The following is a 24821-nucleotide window of genomic DNA, read 5'->3' as shown; positions in this document are numbered from 1 at the left end:
TTCCTTTGGCCCCATGTCTCTCTCCTCTCCTTGGAATTCTCTCTCACTCTTCGTCTCTTTCTCTGACCCTGTTTCTCACAACTCTCCATCCCTTCCTCTCTTTCTTTGTCTCTTTCTGACTCTCTCTCCCCACTTACCTCTGGGTCCTTCTGTAGATCCTGCTCCCTGCATGTTCTCTTGCTATCTTTCTGTCTGTCCAACACTCTGAACATCCTCTCCCCTGCCTCTCATTGTCTCCCACTGGGTATTCCATCTTTCTCTGCATCTCTCTGGTGTTCTCCCTTCCTTCCTCTTTCTCTCTACCCATCTTGATCTCCCCATCTCTCTCTCTGTGTTTCTTCTTTTTGTCTCTCTTAACCATCTATGTCTTCAATTCTTTCTTTTTAATTTATCATGGTAAAATGTGTATGTAACATAAAGTTTGCCATTTTGCCAATTTTAAGCATACAATCTAGTGACATTAACTGCATTTATAATGTTGTGCTACTGTGTTCATTTGAATCTGTTGTGGACCCCAGAAAAGCTATGTTTTTAATCCTCATTCAATATTGCTGGGTGGGATCTTTTTGATTGTTTCCATGCAGATGTGACACACACAATTGTGGGTGGTAACTTTTGATTAGAGAGTTTCCATGGAGATGTGTCTCACCCATTAAAGGTGGGGTTGCTTACTAGAGCCCTTCAAAAGGGTACCATTTTGGAAAAAGCTTCAGTGCCAACAGAGCCCGTACAGACAGAGATTTTTGGAGATGCAGAAGGAAATTACCCCTGGGGAAGCTTATGAAATGAGGAGAGAAAGCTAGCAGATGTGCCCTCCCAGCTGAGAGAGAAACCCTGAACTTCATCAGCCCCTTCTTTGGAGTTAAGATATCTTTCTCTGGATGCCTTAATTTGGACATTTTCATGGCCTTAGAACTGTAAACTTGCAACTTAGTAAATTCCTTTTTAAAAAGCCATTCCATTTCTGGTATATTGCATTCTGACAGCCTTTACAAACTAAAAGCAGCTACTATTACCAAAACTTTTTCATCACCCCACTCAGAAACTATGTACCCATTAAACAATAACTCCTTATGCCTTTCTTCTCCTAGCCCCTGGAAATTTCTATGAATGTGCTTAATCTAGGTATTTCATGAAAGTGAAATCATACAATATTTAGGGTCTGGCTTATTTCACTTAGCATACTCTCAAAATTTATCCATGCTATAGCTTGTATCAGAACTTCATTTCTTTTTATGACTGAATAATTAGTCCATTATTTGGATATACCACATCTTGTTTACCCTTTCCTCTGTTGATGGACACCTGAATTGTTTCCACATTTTGGTGATTGTGAATAATATTGTTAATGAACATTAATGCTTGTAAATGAAGCATTAAAGAGAAAAAGGCATTCAGTTCCTTTTTTCAATCCCTTAGGGTATATACCTAGGTGTGAAATTGCCTCACATGATATTTCTATGTTTTTAATTTTTTTTTTGCACGGGCAGGCACCGGGAATCAAACACATGTCACTTCTCTCTGGCTGCTTTCAGCATCCTCTCTTTGTCTTTGGCATTTAACAATTTGATTATGTGTTTCAGTATGGGTTTATTTGAGGTTTCCTGTTTGGAGTTTGTTGAGCTTCTTAGATATATATATAATGTCACTTGTTATATTTGGGATGTTTTCAGCCATTATCTCTTTAAATATTTTTTTTCTGCCTTTTTCCTCTGTTTCTTCTCCTTTTGGGACCCCTATAAAGCAGGTATTGGTTTGCTTGATGGCATCCCAGAGGTCTTTTGGATTCTGTTTACTTTTTTTTTGTATACTGTATGGCGGGGGTCACATTTCATTCTTTTTCCAAGTGAGTATCCCCTTATTGCAGCATCAATTGCTGAATTTTTGTTTGATTTTTTGTTTGTTAGCTTGTTTTATTTTGTTTGGGAAGTGCATGGGTCAGGAATTAAACCTGGGTCTCCTGCATGGCAGGTGAGAATTCTACCACTTAAGTACCTTTGCACCCCCTCTGTTAACTTTTCGTCATTCTTTTTCCTTTCTATCTCTCAGACTGGATAATTTCAATTGTTCTATCTTCAAATTTCCTGATGCCTTCTGCCTGCTCAAATATACTGTGAACCATTCTAGTGAATTTTTTTTCATTTAGTGTACTTTTCCACTCCAGCATTTATTTGACTCCTGTTTTAAAATTTCTATCACTTAATTGAAATTATTTTACTCCTATATAATTTTCCTAATTTCGTTTGCCCATGTTTTCCTCTCATTTATTGAGCATATTTAGGAGAGTTGACTTAACATCTTTGACTTGTAATTCCAATGTCTGAGCTATAAATTGTTCATCTTTTTTATGCCTTGTGATTTTTTTTTTTTTTTGGAAATCTGGACATTTGTATATTTAATGTGTTACCTTGGAAATCAGATTCTACCTATTTTCCAGGGTTTGCTTTATTTATTTATTTATTATTCTGTTTGTTTAGTGAGCTTTAGCCAAACTAATTTTGCAAAGACTACCTTCCTTATCTTGTGTCATTATGAAGACTCCATTCCTTTAGATTGTGTTTATTTAGCGTTATGATAGAGATTTCCTTAAATGCCCAAAAGTAACAACAACAACCAACCATACACACACAAAACAAAAACAAAAAAGAAATACCTTTCCCAGGCTTTTTTTTTTTCTCCCAGGCTTTTGCATATTTTCTCCGTTGGGGCTCTCCTTCAGCACTCAGCTAGCCTCACACTGAACCTAGTGAACACCCTTTTTGGGTCTTTTCTGAGTGTGGACCTTGCTCTGGGGAATGCATCTGCTTCTCTAAATTCCCCCGTTTTCATGGGTGCTCCAAATGCCTCAGGTTTCCAAGTAAACTCTCCATAGCCTTTCCTCCAGGGGCCCAGATGGCCTATTGGGTGTCTCAACCATAATCTTCTGCCCCAGATGGCTATGGTTTGATCATCCCCTTAGGGTCTGTGTGGCCATACCTGGAGTTTGTCCATCCCAGGTGAGTTCTCAGGTGAGACGGAGATGAGTGCCTCGGGTCAGTTCTTCAAGTACCCACCAGATGGACTGAACAGCTACACATCCCCAGACTGAGAATAAGATCTGCTCAACTTCCTCTAGAATCCAGGAACACGGACCCCCACTGGGAGTGGGGGCTCCCATCTCAGACTACCGAGCTGGGGAGGGGATGATGGAAGAGCTACTAAAAGTGCCATGAATGTTTCCTAACATCTTAAAGTTACTTTTTCCTTGATTTAGCAACCACTTAGTTGATGCACTTATTTGACTTTTTCCCAGAGTTCTGAGAAAGTTAGCTCTGGTGGCTTCTACTTATTGTTCACTGTTCCTATGGGGGATGGTCTTTTGGAGCTTTCTACTCTAGCATCTTATTGATGCCAGTTGCAATGTCTTTTTGAAAACTAAAATGTTACTGAGGACATGAAGTCCCCTTTCACTTTTGTTCTCCTTGACCTGGTCTTGTTCCCAGAGATGACCACAACCATCAATAGTCTGAAATGTTTCCTTACACACTTTTTATTCTGAGCTTGACATGTGCCTACAGAGCCATGGAAATCAACATGGTCTTATTTTGCAAGTTTCTGTATTTTTATGTTTTTAGCAGAAATGGTACTGTATTGGACAAGTCATTCTGAAGTTTGCTTTTTCATTCAATATCTTTCCAGGTTGGCATATCTTTTCTCCAGGCAGCATCAAGTGAGGATGCATCATTGGTTTATTAATTCAGATACCTTCTGATGGACATTTAAGTTGTTTATATCTGGTATCATTTCTAGCTTTTTCTTTTCTTTTTTTTTTTGTCCAGACACCAAAGAAATAGATCTCTTTGTTTTTCCTTTTTGTGTTTCAAATGCTCAGTGTTAAAGAAAATATATTTCAGATGGACTCAAGGGGTGGTCTATGGAGAGCAAGAGTCAGCTTATTACAGCCGATGCAGAGAAGTTACCAGGCTCGGTCTGGTAGGTGGAGCAGAGGTTGCCCAGGAGATGTCCAGGGGTCTTACCGCACAGATACACTACTTGTGCAATACCAGAAATGGTACTGGTCCAGCTGGATTTGCAAATGGCCTCCTGAGCACATCAGCAGCAGCAGTCGTGGAGATGGCAGTACCTGTGGATAACAGAAAGGCAGATTAGCAGGCAGATGAAGCCAGAGAACATCTCAGTATCCTCCCTTCCAAGATCTATGGGTGAATCAGGGTCTAACAAAGATCTTGTGTTCTCTGGACCAAGATTTGTCCCTTATAATCTCCATTCCCGGGAGATAATTCCTTTGGCCCTAGTGTGCCCTGTAACCTCCATCCCCTGGCCCCATCTGGATGGGCCCTGCACAGGCTGCCTTCTGCCTACCTACCTCACTCTCTGAGCCCTGTGAGTCACTGACATGAGGCCATTCTGGTCTCCTCTCTGTCCGTGGAATGAGCTGGGCCCCTCCTAGAGTGAGGCAAGAATTTAAGGAAGTGCTCATTGTCCTCAGTGTCTCCTAAAGGTTTGAGTTCTAAGTGCCCCCTCTCCTCACCCCAGTCCTGGTTCTAACTCATTAGTCACAGAGTGCAAGACTAGGCCATGAATTCAATCAGGCTGCTTGGTTCCATTCCCAGATCCCACCCCTTAATCCCTATGTGGCTCTAGACAAGTTACTTAACTTATCTGTGCCTCAGTTTCCTCATCTATAAAATGAGGTTGTGGTTAGGAACTCAAGGGGTAGTCAGAGCAGGTCTTGGCAAACGATCAGTCTATTATTTTTCAAGCAAAGCAATCACCCCATAACCAGCGTGGGCTCAGCAGCTTCAAAATTGCACCCCATTGGCCACATTTATGCAGGAGATCCATTGCCTACAAGTCAGTACCATCTGCTGGAACCCTCCTGGGCCAGTTCCCAACTTCATTGTTGGGTATTTCCTCACAGCCCTTAACCTACCATATAAGGGGCAGGGGAACTCTAGGCTTAGCCTGAGCATGCACTCACCAGTCAGTGGGATTCCAGGAGTGGCCATGGCCACTCAGACCACAGTAGTAGCTGGAGCTCACACAGACAGAGTTGGAATAGGTACCGGGACACTGCAGGGTCCCCTCCCACCCAAGGAGACCACACTGATGCTCATGAGCATTCCTAGAGGCTGGGTGGAAAGCAGCAGTCAGAGACTGCAGGTGGTGGCTGCCCTGGCCTTCGGGACAGGGTAGGGCACTAGCCTCAGAACAGCCTGGGCCCTACAGCCTGACTGCTTGGTAAGAATCCTGTTCTCCTACTTCCTGGCAGTGTGACCTTCGATGAGTTACTCAACATCTCTGAGTCTAAGGTTTGCATCTGTGAAATGGGGCTAAGGTGGACCTCACTTAATGAATGACGTGAGCTAATGCACATAAGACACCTGGCACATAATAAGCTCTATTATTATCACGGTCCTCCAAGTATCCTTGAAAGGGAAGATGCATTACAGAGCCACAGTATTTGAGAAATCACACCACCGTGCCTTTGCACAGGCTGGGTCCTGTGTCTAGAATGCCCTTTCCTGCCACTGTCAACTCCAGACTCAGACAGATTTCACATCATGCAACAAATGTGTGCTTGATTCCCTGCACTGGACACTGGGCATGAGAGACAAACTGAACTAAGTTCCTGCCACCAAAAAGGGCCCCTCTGCCACCACCCACCTCTCAACCGACTTTGGCTCAGGGGCCTTTGCACCTCCCTGGTGCCTAACTCCGGAACTATACTCTCAGACTCTCCAGGGGCACAGTCCCAAGGTTAAGCTGGCTGATTTCTAAGGCACACAAGAGAAGATGACCCCACTTCAGCGCCTGGCAGTAACCCCGGGGGTTGGCAGTTGCAGCCTTTATAATTAGGCAGTTCTTCTTGGTGGCCGACTTCAGGCCTTCCTACTGCTCGAAATATTTACTTTAAAATGCTCATTTTCTTATTAGTAGTTGTTGGGGATTGAACCATGTCCCCCACAAAAGACATGTTCCAGTCTTACTCTGCATTCCTGTGGCTGTAAACCCATTTGTAAACAGGACCTTTGAAGATGTTATTATTTTTGGTTAAAGTGTGAACTCAATTGCAAATAGCATCTTCGGAGATCCTTTTTAGATGAGGCCAAAGTGTATCAGGGTGGGCTGTGAGCCCTATGACTGGAGTCCCTATAAGCAAAGGAAATGTGGATGCGGTCAGTCAGAAGTTAGCAGAGGCCAGAAGTCAGCGGAAACCAGAGAGGCAGAGCCAACGAGAGGGACTGCGAGATGACAGGCTCCTGGAGAAGGCCAGCCCTGCCTCTACCTTGACGTCGCATGTCTAGCCTCCAAGGTCTTCAGACAGTAAGTGCCTGTTGTTAAGACAACCAGTCTGTAGTATTTGTCACTGCAGCCCTGGCTGACAGAGAGGAGTAAAGCTGGACATCTCATCATATGCTGACTGCCATCAGTTGTGTTTCTTGTTTTGCAGTCTCCTCCTCCTTGTCGGACCTTCACCTTGCTCAGGCTTAAGTCCTTGCCTGTCACACGCGATGAAATCACTCTCCTGAGGTGTCACTGATGTTTTCCTCTGAGTATGTTGTGTTTTGCTCTAAACTCTTTTTTTTTTCCCCAAGCAGTGAAATAGTCAATGTGTACTACACTTTGGTTTCTGAAGACGAGTTATCAGAGCAAAATGATAATAATAATAAAATAAATGAGATACACTGATATGTAGAATGGGGGGGAGAATTATAAACTACCATGTGAATGAATTACAAAATAGAAAAATGACAGAAAAGAAAATTTATGCCTGGAAAAGGGAACCAAAATAATCAAACACTAGGCAAGTTTAGCCAAAAAAAAAAAAAAGACCCAATGTACTGGTTTGAAACTGTTACATATCCCAGAAAAGCCATTGTGTTAGTTAGATTCAGTTGTCAACTTGGCCAGGTGAGCATACCTAATCTTGTTGCTGCAGACATAAGCCAACAGTACGTGAACCTCATCTGTTGCCAATTACATCTGCAGTCGGCTAGGAGGCGTGTCTGCTGCAATGAGTGACGTTTGACTTAATTGGCGGGTGCTTAAATGAGAGAGCGCAACGTAGCACAGCCAAGCAGCTCAGCATTCCTCATCACAGCACTTGCAGCTCAGCCCAGGCCTTTGGAGAAGTCACCCCGGGGAAAGTTGTTGGAACCCAGGGGCCTGGAGAGAAGACCAGCAGAGACCATCTTGTGCCTTCCACGTAAGAAAGAACCTCAGTGGAAAGTTAGCTGCCTTTCCTCTGAAGAACCAACAAAATAAATCCCCTTTTATTAAAAGCCAATCCATCTCTGGTGTGTTGCATTCTGGCAGCTAGCAAACTAGAACAGCCATGTTCTTTTTTTTTTTTTTGCTAAAGCCATGTTCTTTTAACCCTACAATTCAATACTGTAGGGTGAGACCTATTGATTAAGTTGTTTCCATGGAGATGTGACACATCCAAATGTAGTTGTAACCTTTTGATTAAATTATTTCCACAGAGGTGTGGCCCCGCCTATTCAAGGTAGGTTTTAATTAGTTTACTGGAGTCCTTTTAAAGGGGAAACATTTTGGAGAAGGCTCAGAAGCAGACATTTGGAGATGCTTGGAGTGCTGAAAGAGATGCTTAGAGAGAAGAAATCTCTGGCCCCAGGAGATGTTAAACTAAGAGATGAAACCCAGAGTTTCCCCAGAGAAGCTAAGTGAAGACCCACAGATGCTGGAGAGAAAGCCACAGGAATCAGAAGCTGGAAGCAACGAACTGGGGACAAGTACCAGCAGATGCCAGCCACGTGCCTTCCTTTCCATGCAAGAGACATTGTTTTTTCTCTGAAGTCAAGGTGTCTTTCTTTGGGTGCTTTAGTTTGGACATTTTAAGTACTTAGAATTGTAAACTTGTAACCTAATAAATCCCCTTCATAAAGCCAAAATATTTCTAGCATATTACATCCTGGCAGCTTTAGGAAACCAAAGCACTGAATAATTCCTATAGCAAGAGTGTGAAAATAAACAGAACCATAGATTTAAAGAACTCTAAAAAAGCAATTGTGTAACATTATTGTAGGAACTTTGAAAATCTACATAAACCAGGTGTCTTTCTAGGAAGATATAAATGATCAAGATTAACTCATGACAGATAAAAACTGAATCAATCAATAACCTCAGGGGAAACTGAGAAGACAGTGAAAGATGAACCTTTAAAGAAGATACTATGTTCAGATAATACTGCTCAGATAATATCATTGCGCAGTGTTTTTTAGAGCTTCTCAATCATTCTTTTTTTTTTTAAATGGTCAAAAAACTTATATTTAGAATTTGCCAGCTGGACTCAGTTTAGATGATTCTAATTTTGTTGGCAACATCCAAAGTATCACGCCAGGAGCCAGTGGAACATATGCCTTCTTCTCCCCATCAGGCCTGATCAGAGTGTTGACCTGGACACATCAACGTCATAAAGCTTCCTCACCGCCTGTTTGATCTGGTGCTTGTCGGTCTTGACATCCACAATGAACACAAATGTGTTGTTGTCTTCAATTTTCTCCAAGGGTGAACGTGAAGATGGTTTAGTGGTCAAGCTTGTTTCTCCTGGGGGTGCTCCTCCGAGGGTATTTGGGTTGTCTTCCGAGACGCAGCATCTTGAGTAGGTGGAATGCATGTGAAGTGTGGATCTTCTTTTTTCTGTGGCTGTGAACACCTTTCAGGACTCGCTTCTTGGATTTCAAAGCTTTTGCTTTGACTTCAGTTTCAGGAGGGGGCAGGGGCTTCCTTTTTTGCTTTCGGTGCCTTCTTCGTGAAAAGGCCCCATTCATTCTTCTAAAGATATCCAGCCTCCCCCCCCACAACATCACAGAAAAATAAAATTATACATCATTTTATTTAAACACATATGAAAAAAAGATAAAAAAATAGCACAGATATGAAAATTCTTAGTCATTTGATCAGATTTGACAGCAATTTCTCAAAATCTTAAATGAAATATTGTAAGTAGCTGAGAAAAAAATCAGACATTATGAAAAATGCCAAAGGATGAATGAGAAATGAAATCCTCAATATCACAGCCACCGTTCAACATTGTGATGGTTAAGTTCATGTGTCAGCTTGGCCGGGGATGGTGTCCAGTTGTTGGACAAGCAAGTACAGGACTGATTGCTACTGTGTGGGGTATTTTATGGATTTAAATCATCAATCAGTTGACCATGTCTATGGCTGACCACATTTACAATCAACCAAGGAGATGGCCTTCAGCAATGAGAGATGTCTCGTCAATCAGTTGATCACCTTAAAGGGAGAACAGATGATCTCAGTAGTGAGAAGGGAGGATTTCCATCTCTACTTCAGCCAGCCAGCTTCTCCTGGGGAATTCATCAAAACCTTCACTTGAGCGCCCAGCTCATGGTCTGCCCAACAGAATTTGGACTTGCTGAGCCCCACAGTCACATGAGTCAATTCCTTTTGTAAGTCTGTTCTGTTTCCAATTCTATTACCCTGGAGAAGCCTGGCTAATACAAACATTATGATGTTTGTTTGACATAGGGAAAATGAAATACACAAATCAGGAAAGAGGCAACTATTATTTGCATATATGATGTGACTGTATATTTAGAAACCCTAATAGGTTTAACTAGAAATGTCTTTAAACTGGTAACATTAAAAAAAAACAAAAACAAAAAACTCTTACAATTGGTAGCACTTCTTGAATTGTCCAGATGTAAGATAAAAATATAACCAGTCAAGCTTGGCATTTGTTTACTCAACAAACCCTTACTGAAGATCTGCTGACTGCCCTGACAAACAACAGACTTGATCCCTGGTCTGAATCCAGCAATCTGAATCAAGGGCGTACAACTGGTGAAGGCTAATCAAAGTCACCCTTCACAGATGAAGAAACCAAGGTTGAGTGGCTGGCCCCTGACTTCCAGGCGGAGTAACCCAAGTTGTATTCTTGGCCATCTCATCTCATCCCCAAAATTCACCCTGGATGACCACATCCGCTCTCCCGACTTTGCCTGCTCTGTAAGTACTGATGAATCTCATCTGTATATTAGACCCCAGAGTACTTTCCCTAAGTTTTCATTTGTCTACAAGATACAGCCACCTGGATGAACCGAAAGTACGCTAATCTCAGCACGTCCGAAAACGGTGTCTATGCCTTTAAATAAGCTTTTCTTTCTGTGACCCAATCTCACTGAGGGCCACCATCAACCTAATCACCTGTGCCTTGGAATTATGCAAGTTTGCCTTTGGCAATAACAGCTTCTTCTTTTCCTCAACCTCAAATCAGTCACTGAGTTCTGATATATCTACTTCCTTAATATTTTCTCCTGTCAACATTCACCTCTGAATTCCCAATCCCTCTCCTTGGTTTACGCCCTGCCTTTTTTTGCACTACTTAAACTGCCTCTTGTCTCTCTGATGCTCTTTTTATCCCCTTAGATCCATCTTCCTTATTAACATGGGTAAACCTGATTGTTTCACTTCTTAGCTTAAAATCCTTCCCTGTTCATTCCTACTTATCAAAAGTGAAGTCCAGTCTTCTTAGACTTCCTGTGAGCCTTCCATCTGGTCCCTGCCTACATCCTCCAGACATAGCCCCCCACCTCACCTCCGCACCCCCCCGACCCACACAGGGCTTGTCCTCCATTCATACTGAACTCCTTGCATACCTGGCTCTTTGTCTCAAAGTGTGTAGTTTCTCTCTGCCTAGCAGGGTTTCCTCACTGAAGCCAGGAAAACATCTACTGCTACTGAGATTCAGCGTTGCTCTGTTATCCTCTCTTTGAGAAGTTTCATGTCTACCTCACCCCCTCAGCCCAGATTATAAGCTTTTATCGTAACAGAAAACCCAATTCAGAATACTTAATACACGTGCCCCCTTCTACTAATCAATAGGCTACTTGGCAATATGAACTATGGCTGATACATCTGTATCTTCAGCATCTGATATAGGATCAGGAAAAACGATAGCTACAAATCTGATGCAAAGTTATCATGCAGTATCTTCTGACTAGGATGAACTCAGCACTGTGTCTAACCATTGAGCAATACAAATAAAAGAGTCTGAATACTAGGAATGCAGAAAGGTATAGCTATTTCAGAAACAGTTTCTTAAAGTTCAACATAAATTTACTATATGACTCAGCAATCCACTCCTAGCTATTTACCCAAGAGAAATGATAACACATATTTATACAAATGGCCATATAGTATAGTAGCATTATTCATAATATCCCAAACAGGAAATGACTCTAAGGACCACTAACTGATGAACAGATAAGTAAAATACGGTATATCCATACAATGGAATATTATCAGCAATAGAAAAATGCAATACCGATACATACTATGATATTTTTGGTTTATTTTGAGAAGCTTTCTAATTGTTGTGTACTGGATTGGCTCTCTATAAAGTTGGTCACTCTAGACCAGGAAGAAGGCTTAAATTTGTTCATATTTTTAAAAATGCATTTCACATCATCACTGAACTTTTTCAAGACTCGTTTCTAACACATATTTTTTCAGTCATTCATTTTTCTTATTGTGAAAAATAACATATACAAAAAAGCAATAAATTTCAAAGTACACTGCAACAATTAGTTATAGAACAGATCCCGGAGTTTGGTATGGGTTACAGTTCCACAATTTTAGGTTTCCTTCTAGCTGCTCCAAGACATCAGAGACTAAAAAAAATATTAATATATTAATATTCAGCAGTCATACTCATTTGTTAAATCCTATCTTCTCTGTTGTAACTCCACCTTCTCCTTTGATCTTCCTCTGAATCTTTAGGGGTATTTGGGATATGCCCATTCTAACTTTTTCATGTTGGAAAGGACTGTTGATAATAAAGGATAAGGGGATGGAACTAGTTGATGTTCTGGAGAGGCTGGCCCCTCTGGGTTTCAGGACTTATCTGGCCTAGGAACCATGTGGAGGTTGTAGGTTCTGGAAAGTAACTATAGTGCATGGAAACTTTGTAGAACCTTATATAAAGTCTTTGGTGTTCTTTAGGGTTGGCGGAAAGGTTTTGGTTGGGGTTTGGCAAACCGTGATAGATAGCAATATCTAACTGAAGCTTGTGTAAGTGCAGCCTCCAGAGTAGCCTCCCAACTCTATTTGAACTCTGTTGGCACTGATGCCTTATTTGTTACAATCTAAAGAATATCTTAATGACAAGCTGAGTCATTGTATTGAGAATCCTTGCCTTTATTTTGATTTCATGCATTTTTTTCTTAATAAAACCAATCAACATATAACACGAACATTCTTTTTTTTTGAAGAGGGCTTCAAAAGCATGAACAGTCTTAATGTATGAACATTCCATACTTTGGGTGCAATCAATGGCTCACACTATCATCACATAGTTGTATATTCATCACTATGATCATTTCTCAGAACATTTACATCACTCTGGAAACAGAAATAAAAAGAAAAAAGAAAAAACTCATACATACCATACCCCTGAAGTTAAGCTTCAGACCCCCTGATCCTGTCTGTCTGTCTCTTTCTTACTTACAGTCTCTCTCTCTCTTTCTCATCATTCCTTAATATCCTTTGAGTTCCATTTCATTGACCACTAGTATTTCCCTCTACCCAATATATTAAAATATTAAAACATTTGTTCCCCCTATTATTTATTTATTTTTAATCCATATTTTTTTACTCATCTGTCCATACCATAGATAAAAGGAGCATCAGAGCAAGGTTTTCACAATGACACAGTCACATTGCAAAAGCTATATCAATATACAATCATCTCAAAGAAACATGGCTACTAGAACACAGTTCTACAGTTTCAGGCACTTCCCTCCAGCCTCTCTAATACACCTGAAACTACAAAGGGGTTATCCATATAACACGTAAGAATAAACTCCAGGACAACCTCTTGACTGTATTTGAAATCTCTCAGCCATGACACTTTGTCTCATTTCTCTCTTCCCCCTTTCAGTTGAGAAGGTTTTCTCAGTCCCTTGATGCTGAGTCTGAGCTCATTCTAGGATTTCTGTCCCATGTTGCCGGGGAGGTTTACATCCCTGGGAGTCATGTCCCTCATAGAGAGGGGAAGGGCAGTGAGTTTGCTTTCTGTGTTGGCTGAAAGATAAGCCACATTTGAGCAATAAAAAAGGTTCTCTGGGGGTGACTCTTAGGCCTAATTTTAAGTATGCTTAGTCTATCCTTTGCGGGGATAAGTTTCATATGAAAAATCCCCAAGACTGAGGGCTCGGCCTGTTGATTTTGTTGTCCTCACTGCTTGCGAGAATATCAGGCCTTCTCCAAATGGGGAAGTTGAATTTTCCTTCTTTCTCACCATTCCCTCAAAGGGACTTTGCAAATACTTTTTTATTCACTGTTCAAATCACTCAGGTATTTATCGGAGCATCACTTTGCACAAACCTACAAAATCTCATGCCCTACTCAAGGGTCCATGAACTTATGGTGTTCAGTTATATTAGGACATGCACCAGTCTGTAGGAGACAAAGGGTTGAAATAAGACCTGCATAATTTGCTGGGCGCAGCTGGCATCCCTGGGTGGGCAAGAACCTAAGGAGATTGTTACTTGCTTTGTTTGGAACAGTCTGGAAGAAACAGAATGTTCCTTTACCCCCAAATGGTTACTTAAGTATGATGAAAGTTAATTACTTTGTTTCCTTAGGAAACCCTGCATTATATAAGCAGGAGCTGGTGCAGAACAAAATTGTCTGTTGTTTGCTAAAGTTAAGCTTCAGACCCCCTGATCCTGTCTGTCTGTCTGTCTGTCTCTTTCTTTCAGTCTCTCTCTCTCTTTCTCATCATTCCTTAATATCCTTCAGGTCCGTTTCATAGGAAGCAACACTAGTCAAGTATATATTTTGTATCAAATAAACATTTTTTACTTTAGTCTCACACATAATTTAAAGTTTTAAAATATGAATTACCATCTATTTTCAACACCCTGCAATACTGACCTTCCTTCATTCTTCCTCATGCAAAAACATTTTTTAATTTGTACATTCAGTCACTATCACTGTCCACTCTAGGCATTCCTAGATTATACCATCTCAGTCTTTATCATCTATCTTTCCTTCTAGTTTCAGTTGTGTCCACAGCCCTCCTCCCTCTATCATTCTCACATTCAGGTTCATTCAGTGTACTAACATTATTGTATTACAGTTAGGTAGTATTGTGCTATCCATTTCTGAATTTTTACAATCAGTCCTGTTGCACAATGTGTCCCTTTAGCTCCAATTACCCAATATCTACCCTATTTCTATCTCCTGATGGTCTCTGTTCTTAACTGAAATTCTCCAAGTTCGTTCATTAATGTTAGTTCATATCAGTGAGACCATATAGTATTTGTCCTTTTGTTTCTGGCTAATCTCATTCAGCATAATGTCCTCAAGGTCCATCTGTGTTGTTACATATTTCATAACCTTATTCTGTTTTATGGCTGCATAATATTCCATTTTGTATGTATACCGTAGCTTGTTTAGCCACTCATCTGTTGATGGACATTTGGGCTGCTTCCACTCTTGGCAATTGTAAATAATGCTGCTATAAACATTGATGTGCAAATGTCTATTTGTGTCCTTGCCCTCATGTCCTCTGAGTAGATACCTAGCAATGGTATTGCTGGATCATATGGCAATTCTATACTTAGCTTCCCGAGGAACCACCAAACTGCCTTCCACAGCGGTTGTACCATTTTACATTCCCACCAACAGGATAAGTGTGCTTCTTTCTCCACATCTTCTCCAGCACTTGTCCTTTTCTGTTTAATTGATAATGGCCATTCTTGTGGGTGTGAGATAATATCTCACTGTGGTTTTGATTTGCATTTCCCTAATAGCCAGTGAAGTTGAGCATCTTTTCATGTGTCTTTTGGCCATTTGTATTTCTTCTACTGAGAAGTGTCTGTTCATGTCTTTTGCCTATTTTGTAATTGGGTTGTTTGTCTTTTTATTGTTGAGTTGAACAATCTCTTTATATATTCTGGATACTAGATCCTTATCTGATATATTGTTTCCAAATATTGTCTCCCATTGTGTAGGCTGTCTTGACAAAGTTCTTTGATGCAGAAAAGTGTTTAACTTTGAGGAGTTCCCATTTATCTATTTATTTCTTCAATGCTCGTGCTTTGGGTGTAAGATCTAGGAAACTGCCTCCTATTTTAAGATTTATAAGATACTTCCCTACATTTTCTTCTAAAAGTTTTATGGTCTTAGGTCTAATGTTTATGTCTTTGATCCAGTTTGAGTTCATTTTTGCATAGGGTGTGAGATATGGATCCTCTCTCATTCTTTTGCATGTGGATATCCAATTCTCTAGGTACTATTTATTGAAGAGACTGTTCTGTCCCAGGTGAGTAGGCTTGATTGCCTTATCAAATATCAATTGTCCATAGATAAAAGGTCTATATCTGAACACTCTATTTGATTACATTGACTGGTATATCTATCTTTATGCTAGTACCAGGCTGTTTTGACCATGTAGCTTCGTAATATCACTTAAAGTCAGGTAGTATGAGACCTCCAACTTCATTTTTCTTTCTCAGGATATTTTTAGCTATTAGGGGCATCCTGCCCTTCCAGATAAATTTGGTTATTGTTTTTCTATTTGTGAAAAGTAACTTTTTTGGATTTTAATTGGGATTACATTGAATCTATAAATCAGTTTAGGTAGAATTGACATCTTAACTATATCTAGTCTTCCAATCCATGAGTACGGTATGCTTTTCCATTTATTTAGGTCTTCTGTGACTTCTTTTAGCAATTTCTTGTAGTTTTCTTTGTATGGGTCTTTTGTATCTTTAGTTAAATTTACTCCTAAATATTTCATTCTTTTGTTTGCAACTGTAAATGGAATTTTTTTTTCTTGATTTCCCCCTCAAATTGTTCATTACTAGTGTATAGAAACACTACAGAGTTTTGAGTGTTGACCTTGTAACCTGCCACTTTGCTGTACTCATTCATTAGCTCTAGTAGTTTTGCTGTGGATTTTTCAGAGTTTTTGACATATAGTGTCATATCATCTGCAAACAGTGAGAGTTTTACTTCTTTCTTTCCAATTTTGATGCCTTGTATTTCTTTTTCTTGTCTAATTGCTCTGGCTAGAACTTCCAACACAATGTTGAATAACAATGGTGATAATGGACATCCTTGTCTTGTTCCTGATCTTAGGGGGAAAGTTTTCAGTTTTTTCCCATTCAGGATGATGCTATCTGTGGGTTTTTCATACATTCCCTTTATCATATTGAGGAAGTTCCTTTCTATTCCTATCCTTTGAAGTGTTTTCAATAAGAAAGGATGTTGCATTTTGTCAAATGCCTTTTTCTGCATCAATTGAGATGATCATGTGGTTTTTCTGCTTTGATTTGTTGATATAGAGTATTACATTAATTGATTTTCTTATGTTGAACCATCCTTGCATACCTGGGATGAATCCTACTTGGTCATGATGTATAATTCTTTTAATGTGTTGTTGGATTTGATTTGCTAGAATTTTGTTGAGGATTTTTGCATCTATTTTCATTTTCATTTGCCTCGAGATATTTACTGATTTCTCTTGTAACTTTTTCCTTGACCCACTGGTTGTTTAAGAGTGTGTTGTTGAGCCTTTATATATTTGTGAATTTTCTGGCCCTCTGTCTATCATTGATTTCCAACTTCATTCCTTTATGATCCGAGAAAGTGTTTTTTATGATTTCAGTCTTTTAAAATTTACTGATAATTTTAAAATCATGTGGTTTTTCTGCTTTGATTTGTTGATATGGTGTACTACATTAATTGATGTTCTTATGTTGTACCATCCTTGCATACCTGGGATGAATCATACTTGGTCATGGTGTATAATTCTTTTAATGTGATGCTGGACTCGATTTGCAAGAATTTTGTTGAGGATTTTTGCATCTATATTCATTAGAGAGATTGGTCTGTAATTTTCTTTTCTTGTAGTATCTTTGTCTGGCTTTGGTATGAGGGTGATGTTGGCTTCATAGAATGAGTTGGGGAGCCTTCCCTCCTCTTCAATAATTTTGAAGAGTTTGAGCAGGATTAGTACTAATTCTTTCTTGAATGCTTGGTAGAATTTATATGTGAAGCCATCTCGTCCTGGCTTTTCTTTCCTGGGAGCTTCTTAATGACAGATTCAATTTCTTTACTTGTGATTGTTAGTTGAGTTCATCCATTTCTTCTCAAGTCAATGTTGGTTGTTCATGCCTTTCTAGGAAGTTGCCATTTCACCTACATTGTCTAGTTTATTAACATAGGGTTGTTCATAGTATCCTTTCATTACCTCCTTTATTTCTGTGGGGTCAGTGGTTATGTCTCCTCTTCCATTTCTGACTTTATTTATTTGCATCCTCTCTCTTCTTCTTTTTGTCAACTTCACTAAGGGCCCATCTATCTTATTGATTTTCTCATAGAACCAAGTTCTGATTTTGTTGATTTTCTCGATTGTTTTCCTGTTCTCATTTTCATTTTTTTCTGCTCTATTCTTTGTTCTTTCTTTCTTTTTGGGGTTAGTTTGCTGTTCTTTCTCTAGTTTTCCCAAGTGAACAGTTAATTCCTCGATTTTTGCTCTTGCTTCTTTTTTGATATAGGCATTTAAGGCAATGTTTCCCACTTAGCACTGCCTTTGCTGCATCCCATAATTTTGATATGTTGTGTTTTCATTTTCATTTGCCTCGAGATATTTACTGATTTCTCTTGTAACTTTTTCCTTGACCCACTGGTTGTTTAAGAGTGTGTTGTTGAGCCTCTATATATTTGTGAATTTTCTGGCTCTCTGCCTACCATTGATTTCCAACTTCATTCCTTTATGATCCGAGAAAGTGTTTTTTATGATTTCAATCTTTTAAAATTTACTGAGACTTGCTTTGTGACCCAGCATATGGTCTATCCTTGAGAATGATCCATGAGCACTTGAGAAACAGGTGTATCCTGCTCTTGTGGGGTGTGATGTTCTACAAATGTCTGTTAAGTCTAGTTTGTTTATTGTATTATTTAAATTCTCTGTTTCTTTATTGACCCTCTGTCTAGATGTTCTGTCCATTAAGTCTTCAGCTATTATGGTAGATGTGATTATTTCTCTTTTCAGTGTTTGCCTCATGCATTTTAGAGCACTTTGGCTTGGTGCACAGATATTTATGATTGTTATGTCTTCTTGTTAGATTGTTCCTTTTATTAATACATAGGGTCCTTGTTCGTGTCTTTTAATTGTTTTACATTTGAAGTCTCATTTGTTGGATGTTAGTATAGCTACTCTTGCTCTTTTCTGATTCTTGTTTACAATAAATACCTTTTCCTAGCCTTTAATTTTCAACCTATGTTTATCCTTTGGTCTAAAATGTGTCTCCTGTAGACAGCATATAGATGGGTCCTGTTTTTAATCTATTCTGCCAGTCTATATCTTTTCATTGGGGAGTTTAATCTATTAACATTTAGTGTTATTACTGTAAGGGCAGTACTTTCTTCAACTATTTTGCCTTTGGGATTTTATATGTCACATCTAATTTTTCTTCCTTTTACCTTTACTGATAGTCTTCATTTCTATACTTTTCTCCACACCTCTCTCTCCTGTCTTTTCCTATATGTCTCTAGTGCTCCCTTTAGTATTTCTTGCAGAGCCAGTCTCTTGGTCACAAATTCTCTCAGTGATTTTTTTGTCTGAAAATATTTCAATTTCCCCTTAACTTTTAAGGACAATTTTGTTGGATATAGAATTCTTGGTTGGCAGTTTTTCTCTTTTAGTATCTTAAATATATCATACCACTATCTTCTCACCTCCTTGGTTCCTACTGAGAAATCTATGCATAGTCTTATTTGGCTTCCCTTGTATGTGATGGATTGCTTTTCTCTAGCTGCTTTCAAAATTCTCTTTCCCTTTGACATCTGATATTCTGATTAGTAAGTGTCTTGGGGTATGCCTATTTGGATCTGTTCTGTTTGGGGTATGCTGCACTTCTTGGATCTGTAATTTTAAGTCTTTTATCAGTATTGGGAAATTTTCAGTGATAATTTTCTCCATTAATTTTTTCCTCCTTTTCCCTTCTCTTCTTCTTCTGGGGCACCCACAACATGTATATTTGTGCACTTCATGTTGTCATTCAATTTTCTGAGTCCTTCTCATATTTTTTCCATTCTTTTCCCTATATTTTCTTTCACTTGTCAGGTTTCATGTGTCCCATAATCCAGTTCACTAATCCTACCTTCTGCCTCTTGAAATCTAACATTGTAGCTTTCCATTGTTTTTTTAAATGAGTATTTCAAGAAAATGTTGGAAATCATAAAAAGAAACTAAACAGAAATAATGGAGATAAAGACCATAATAACTGAAACAACAGACTTGCTAGAGGGGTTCATGAGAGGGGCTTTCAGAAGAAAGAATCAGTAAAAGTGAAGATAGCACAATTTAATTGATCTCTTCTGAGGAGCAGAAAGAAAAAGAATGAAGATAATTGAACAGAACTTAAAATACCTGTGACTGAACCATCAAATGAACTAAAATTTGCATTACAGAAGTCCTAGAAGGTAAGAAAAACTTTAGAAAGCATATTTGAAGGAATAATGGCTGAAAAATTCCCCAATTTAATGAAAGATATGAATATACACATGCAGGAATCTCAACAAACTCCAAACAGATAAACTCAAAGAGACACACACTGAGATACATAATCAAACTGTCAAATACCAAAGACAAAGGGAGAATCCTGAAAGCCAACAGAGAGAACCAACTTGTCATACAAAAGGAGCCACATAAGATTAAGTGCCTACTTCTCATCAAAAACAGTGGAAGCCAGAAAGCAGTGGCATGGCATATATAAAGTGCTTGGGAGAAAAACAAACATTCAACAAAGCATTTGTTATCTGGCAAAAGTCTCTTTAAGTGAGGGAGAGATTAAGACATTCCTAGAAAAACAAAAGCTGACAAGGTTAGTCACCATGAGACCTTCCCTACAAGAAATGCTAAAGGGAGAAAAGGACACTAGACAGTAAATCAAAGCTGTATAAAGAAATAATGATCTCCAGTAGTAACTAAGTACATGGGTAAATATAAATGCTAGTATTATTGTATTTTTGGATTATAAATTCTCTTCTTCTTAGAGGATCTAAACTTCAAATGTATGCAACGTAATGCTAACTATATGGCTTCAACACACAATGTACAAAGATAGAATTTTGGTAAAAACAACATAAAATGAGACGACTGAGGGGTATAGGAACATAATTTGTGTATGCTATTGCAGTAATGTTGGTACCAAAGCAAACAAATTGTCGCAGATTTAGGGTGTAAATCTTTTTGGTAACCAAAAAGAAGACATTAGAAAAATAATCAGATAAGGAATTAAGAAGGGATTCTGTTCTAGTTTGCTAGCTGCCGGAATGCAATATACGAGAAATGGAATGGCTTTTAAAAAGGGGAATTTAATGAGTTGCTAGTTTACAGTTCTAAGGCTGAGAAAATGTCCCAATTACAACAAGTCTATATAAATGTCCAATCAAAGGCATCTATCCAGAGAAAAATACCTTGGTTCAGGAAGGCCGATGAAGTTCAGGGCTTCTCTCTCAAGTGAGAAGGCACATGGTAAACAAAGTCATGGTTTCTTTCTCATCTGGAAAGGCACATGGTGAACACGGTCAGGGTTCCTCTCTCATCTGGAAGGGCACATGGTGAACACGGTGTCATCTGCTAGCTTCTTCTCCTGGTTTCCTGTTTCATGAAGCTCCCTGGGAGGTGTTTTCCTTTTTCATCTCCAAAGGTTGCTGATGGACTCTCTACTTCTTGTGGCTATGTTATTCTGCTCTGCTCTCTCTGATTCTCTCATTCTCCAAAATGTTTCCTCTTTTATAGGACTTTAGAAACTAACCAAGACCCACCAAAATGGGTGGAGACTAATCCAGTTTAACAACCACTCTTGATTGGGAGACATCTAACAGGAAGATGATCTAATTACAGATTCAAACATACAATATTGAATAGGGATTATTCTGCCATTTTACAAAATGGGATTTTGATTAAAACATGGCTTTTTCTGGGGTCCATACATCCTTTCAATCCAGCAGATTCTAAATAACTTATTACAAAAGATCAATACAAAAGAAGGTAGTAATGGAAGGGCTAAGGCACAATAAATGTATAAGACTTACAAAAACCAAGTGGCAAAATGGCAGAAGTAAGTTCTGTATTATTAGTAGCAACTTTAAATGTAAATGGATCCAATAAAAATGCAGAGATTTGTATATTGCATAAAAAGTATGATCCAATTATATGCCATTTACAAAGAGACTAACCTTAAGTTCAAAGACACAAGATGGTAGAAAGTGCAAGGATTGTTGTGTGTTGGTTTGAAATTGTTGAGTCTCCCAGAGGAGCCATTTTCTTTAAGCCTGACTCAATACCATTTATGATGGGACCTTTCGGTTGTTTCCATGGAGATGTGACCTACCCAATTGTGGGCTGGACCTTTGGATTAGGTAGTTTCCATGGAGACGTGTCTCCACCCATTCAAGGTGGGTCCCTTACTGGAGTTCTTTAAGAGGGAATCTGTGCCAGTTTGAAAGGATGTATGTGCCCTAAAAAGGTCATGTTTTAATCTTAATCCCATTTTGTGAAGGCAGCTGTTTCTTCTAATCCCTATTCAATACTGTTTGTTGGAAATTTTAATTAGATTATCTCATGGAGGTGTGATTCACTCAAGAGTGGGTGTTAGACTAGATTAGATGGAGACGTGTCTCCACCAATTCCAGGTGGGTCTTGACTGGTTTTACTCGAATCCTTTAAAAGAAGAAACACTTTGGAAAAAGCTAGAGAATGACAAGAGAGAAAACTGTGAGAATCTGAGAGAGCAGAGAATGCCACAGTACCACGAAGCAGAGAGTCCACCAGCCAGTGACTTTTGGAGATGAAGAAGGAAAATGCCTCCTGAGTAGATGGAGAGAAAGCTAGCAGGTGATGCCTTGTTCGCTATGTGTCTTTCCAGATCAGAGAAAAACTCTGACCATGTTTGCCAAGTGCCTTTCCAATCGAGAGAGGAACCCTGAACTTCATCGGCCTTCTTAAATCAAGGTATCTTTCCCTGGATGCCTTAGATGGGACATTTCCATAGCCTAAAAACTGTTAACATGCAAGTTATTAAATTCCCCCTTTCGAAAGCCATTCTGTTTCTCGTATATTGCATTCTGGTAGCTAGCAAACTAGAAGACAGCCATCTTGGAAAAAACTACAGAACTGACGTAGAGAAGTTTGGAGATGAAGAAAGAAAACACCCTGGGGAATTGTTTGAAATGAGAAGCCAAAGACTCTAGCAGATGCCAGTCACTTACCTTCCCAGCTGACAGAGGTGTTCAGGACCCACTGGCCTTTCTTGAGTCAAGGTATCTTTCCCTGGATGCTTTAGTTTGGACATTTTTATAGCCTAGAACCATAAACTTGCAACTTAATAAATTCCCTTTTAAAAGCTATTCTGGCAAGCTATGGTGGCTCAGCAGGCAGAGTTCTCACCTGCCATGCCAGAGACCCGGGTTCAATTCTTGTTGCCTGCCCATGAAAAAATAAATAAATAAATAAATAATAAATAAAAGCGATTCCATTTCTGATATATTGCATTCCAGCAGCTTGAAAAAAAACTAAAACAGATGGAAAAACATATTTCATGCAAATAGTAATAAGAAGAGTTTTGAGGTGACCACAATAATATCAGACTAAAGAGATTTTAAGTAAAAAATTGTTACAAGGTACCAAGAAAGATGCTATACGTTGATAAAAGGGCCAATTATTCAAGAAGATACAACAATTATAAACATGTATCCACATAAGAGCAGAGTTCCAAAATATATGGTGCAAAAGTTGCCAGAAATGAAGGGAGAAAGAGCAGGTTCTACACTAATACTAGGATATTTCCATATACAATTTCAATAACGGATAGAACTTTTCGACAGAAGATCAATAAGAAAATAGGGGACTTGAAAAATATGATAGAGAACACTCCCTCCAACAACAATGAAATTTACATCCTTCTCAAGTACAGACAAAACATACTCCAGGATAGGCCATATATTATGTCCCAAAAGTGGCTTTGGTAAGAAAAATACTGAAATTACATACAGCATCTAATCCAACCACAGTGGAATGAAGCAGGAATTAATAACAGAGGGAGAATGGGAAATTCACAAATATGCGGACATTAATCAATATACTCTTAAATAACCAAAGCATTAAAGAAGAAATCACAAGGGAACCTAGAGAATATCTTGAGAGAAATTAAAACCAAAAGGCAATAGACCAAAAATTATGGGTGATAGCAAAGACAGTGCTCAGAGAGAAATTTATGGCTGTAAACGCTTACATTAAAAAAAAAAAAGAGAAAGATCACAAATCAGTAACATAACTCCACAACTGGAAGAACTAGAAAAATAAAGGCAAAGTGAACCCAAAAATAATCAGAAGGAAAGATAATAAATATTAGAGTGTAGATAAATGAAATAGAGATAGAAAAACAATGTAGAGAATCAACAGAATTAAAAGCTGATTCTTAGAAAGGATCAATAAAATTGACAAACCTCTAGCTATAGTGAGTAAGAAAAAAGAAATGATGCAAATTACTAAAATCAGAAATGAAAGGAGGGACATTACTGCTAATCTTACAGAAATAAGAAGAATCAGAAGCAGATACTATAAACAATTGTATCCCAACAAATCAGATAACCTAGATAAAATGGATAAATTCCTAGAAGCACACAAATTACCTAAACTGATTCAAGAAGAAATAGAAGATCTATCAAAATCCTAGCAGCTGATAAATACACAACTATGTGAAGATATTGTGAGTCACTGATCATATACATTGGATGCACGATGTATGTGTGTATGTGTGTGACGATATCTCAATAAAAATATTAAAAGAAGAAGAAAAAAAATCCCAGCAGCCTTGTTTCAGAAATGGAAAAGCTGACCCTCGAATTCATATGAATTGCAAGAGGCCTCAAACAGACAAATCAATATTGCAAAGGAAGAACTAAGTTGGAGGTCTCATATTTCCTGATGTCAAAATTTACTACAAAGCCATAATAATCAAAACAGTGTGGTATTCCATAAAGACAGACATATAGACCAGTGGAATAGAATTGAGAGTTCAGAAATAAACCCATATCTATATGGCCAAATGCTTTTTGAAAAGCATGTCAAGCCTACTCAATGGGAAAGAACGGTTTCTTCAACAAATGGTACTAGGAAAGTTGGATATCTACTTGCAAAAAATGAAGTTGTACTCCTACCTCATTCCAAATACAAAAATTATTTCTAGATGGATCAAAGCTCCAAACACAGGAGCTAAAACCATAAAACTCTTAGAAGAAGGAATAGGGGGGAACTTCATAACCTTGGTTTTCATAGTGATTTCTACCAAAAAGCACAAGCAACAGAAGAAAAAATAAAGATAAAATAGACTTTATCAAAATTTTAAACTGTGGTATATCAAAGGACACCATCAAGAAAAGGAAAGACAACCTACGGAATGGGAGAGAATAATTGCTAACCATACATCTGATAAGGGTGTCAACAACAAAAAGACAACCCAATTAAATGGGCAAAGGATCTGAATAGCCATTTCTCCAAAGGAGATATATAGATGGACAATAAGCACACAAAAAGATGTTCAACATCACAGCTCATCAGGGAAGTACAAATCAAAACCACCGTGAGATGCCACTTCACACCCGCAAAGATGGCTAGAATAAAAAAGGCACATAATTGCAAGTGTTGATGAGGATGTGTAGAGATTGGACACTTGAGGATTGCTGGTGGGAGTATAAAATGGTGCAGCTGCTGTGGAGAACAGTTTGATGGTTCCTCAAAAAGTTAA

At 38.8% G+C, this 24821-nt stretch overlaps 2 long non-coding RNA genes across 2 annotated transcripts in view; one reads left to right on the top strand and one right to left on the bottom strand.

Annotated features, from left to right (window-relative positions):
• Positions 1 to 24821, top strand: part of LOC143667473 (uncharacterized) — a 79198-nt gene that overhangs the window by 7733 nt on the left and 46644 nt on the right. The gene's annotated exons all lie outside the window — the stretch shown is intronic.
• On the bottom strand, positions 2568 to 21821 carry LOC143667474 (uncharacterized). Its single transcript, XR_013168054.1, has 3 exons — positions 21253 to 21821; positions 4367 to 4446; positions 2568 to 4123 (listed from the first exon to the last, which is right to left on the bottom strand). It is a non-coding gene; the product is annotated as an uncharacterized LOC143667474 (long non-coding RNA).

Source organism: Tamandua tetradactyla, chromosome 23 (genome assembly GCF_023851605.1).
Source record: "Tamandua tetradactyla isolate mTamTet1 chromosome 23, mTamTet1.pri, whole genome shotgun sequence".
Taxonomy (NCBI): Eukaryota; Metazoa; Chordata; class Mammalia; order Pilosa; family Myrmecophagidae; genus Tamandua; species Tamandua tetradactyla.
Note: the sequence above shows the minus strand (reverse complement) of the source record. Positions and strands in the feature narration are given on the sequence as shown.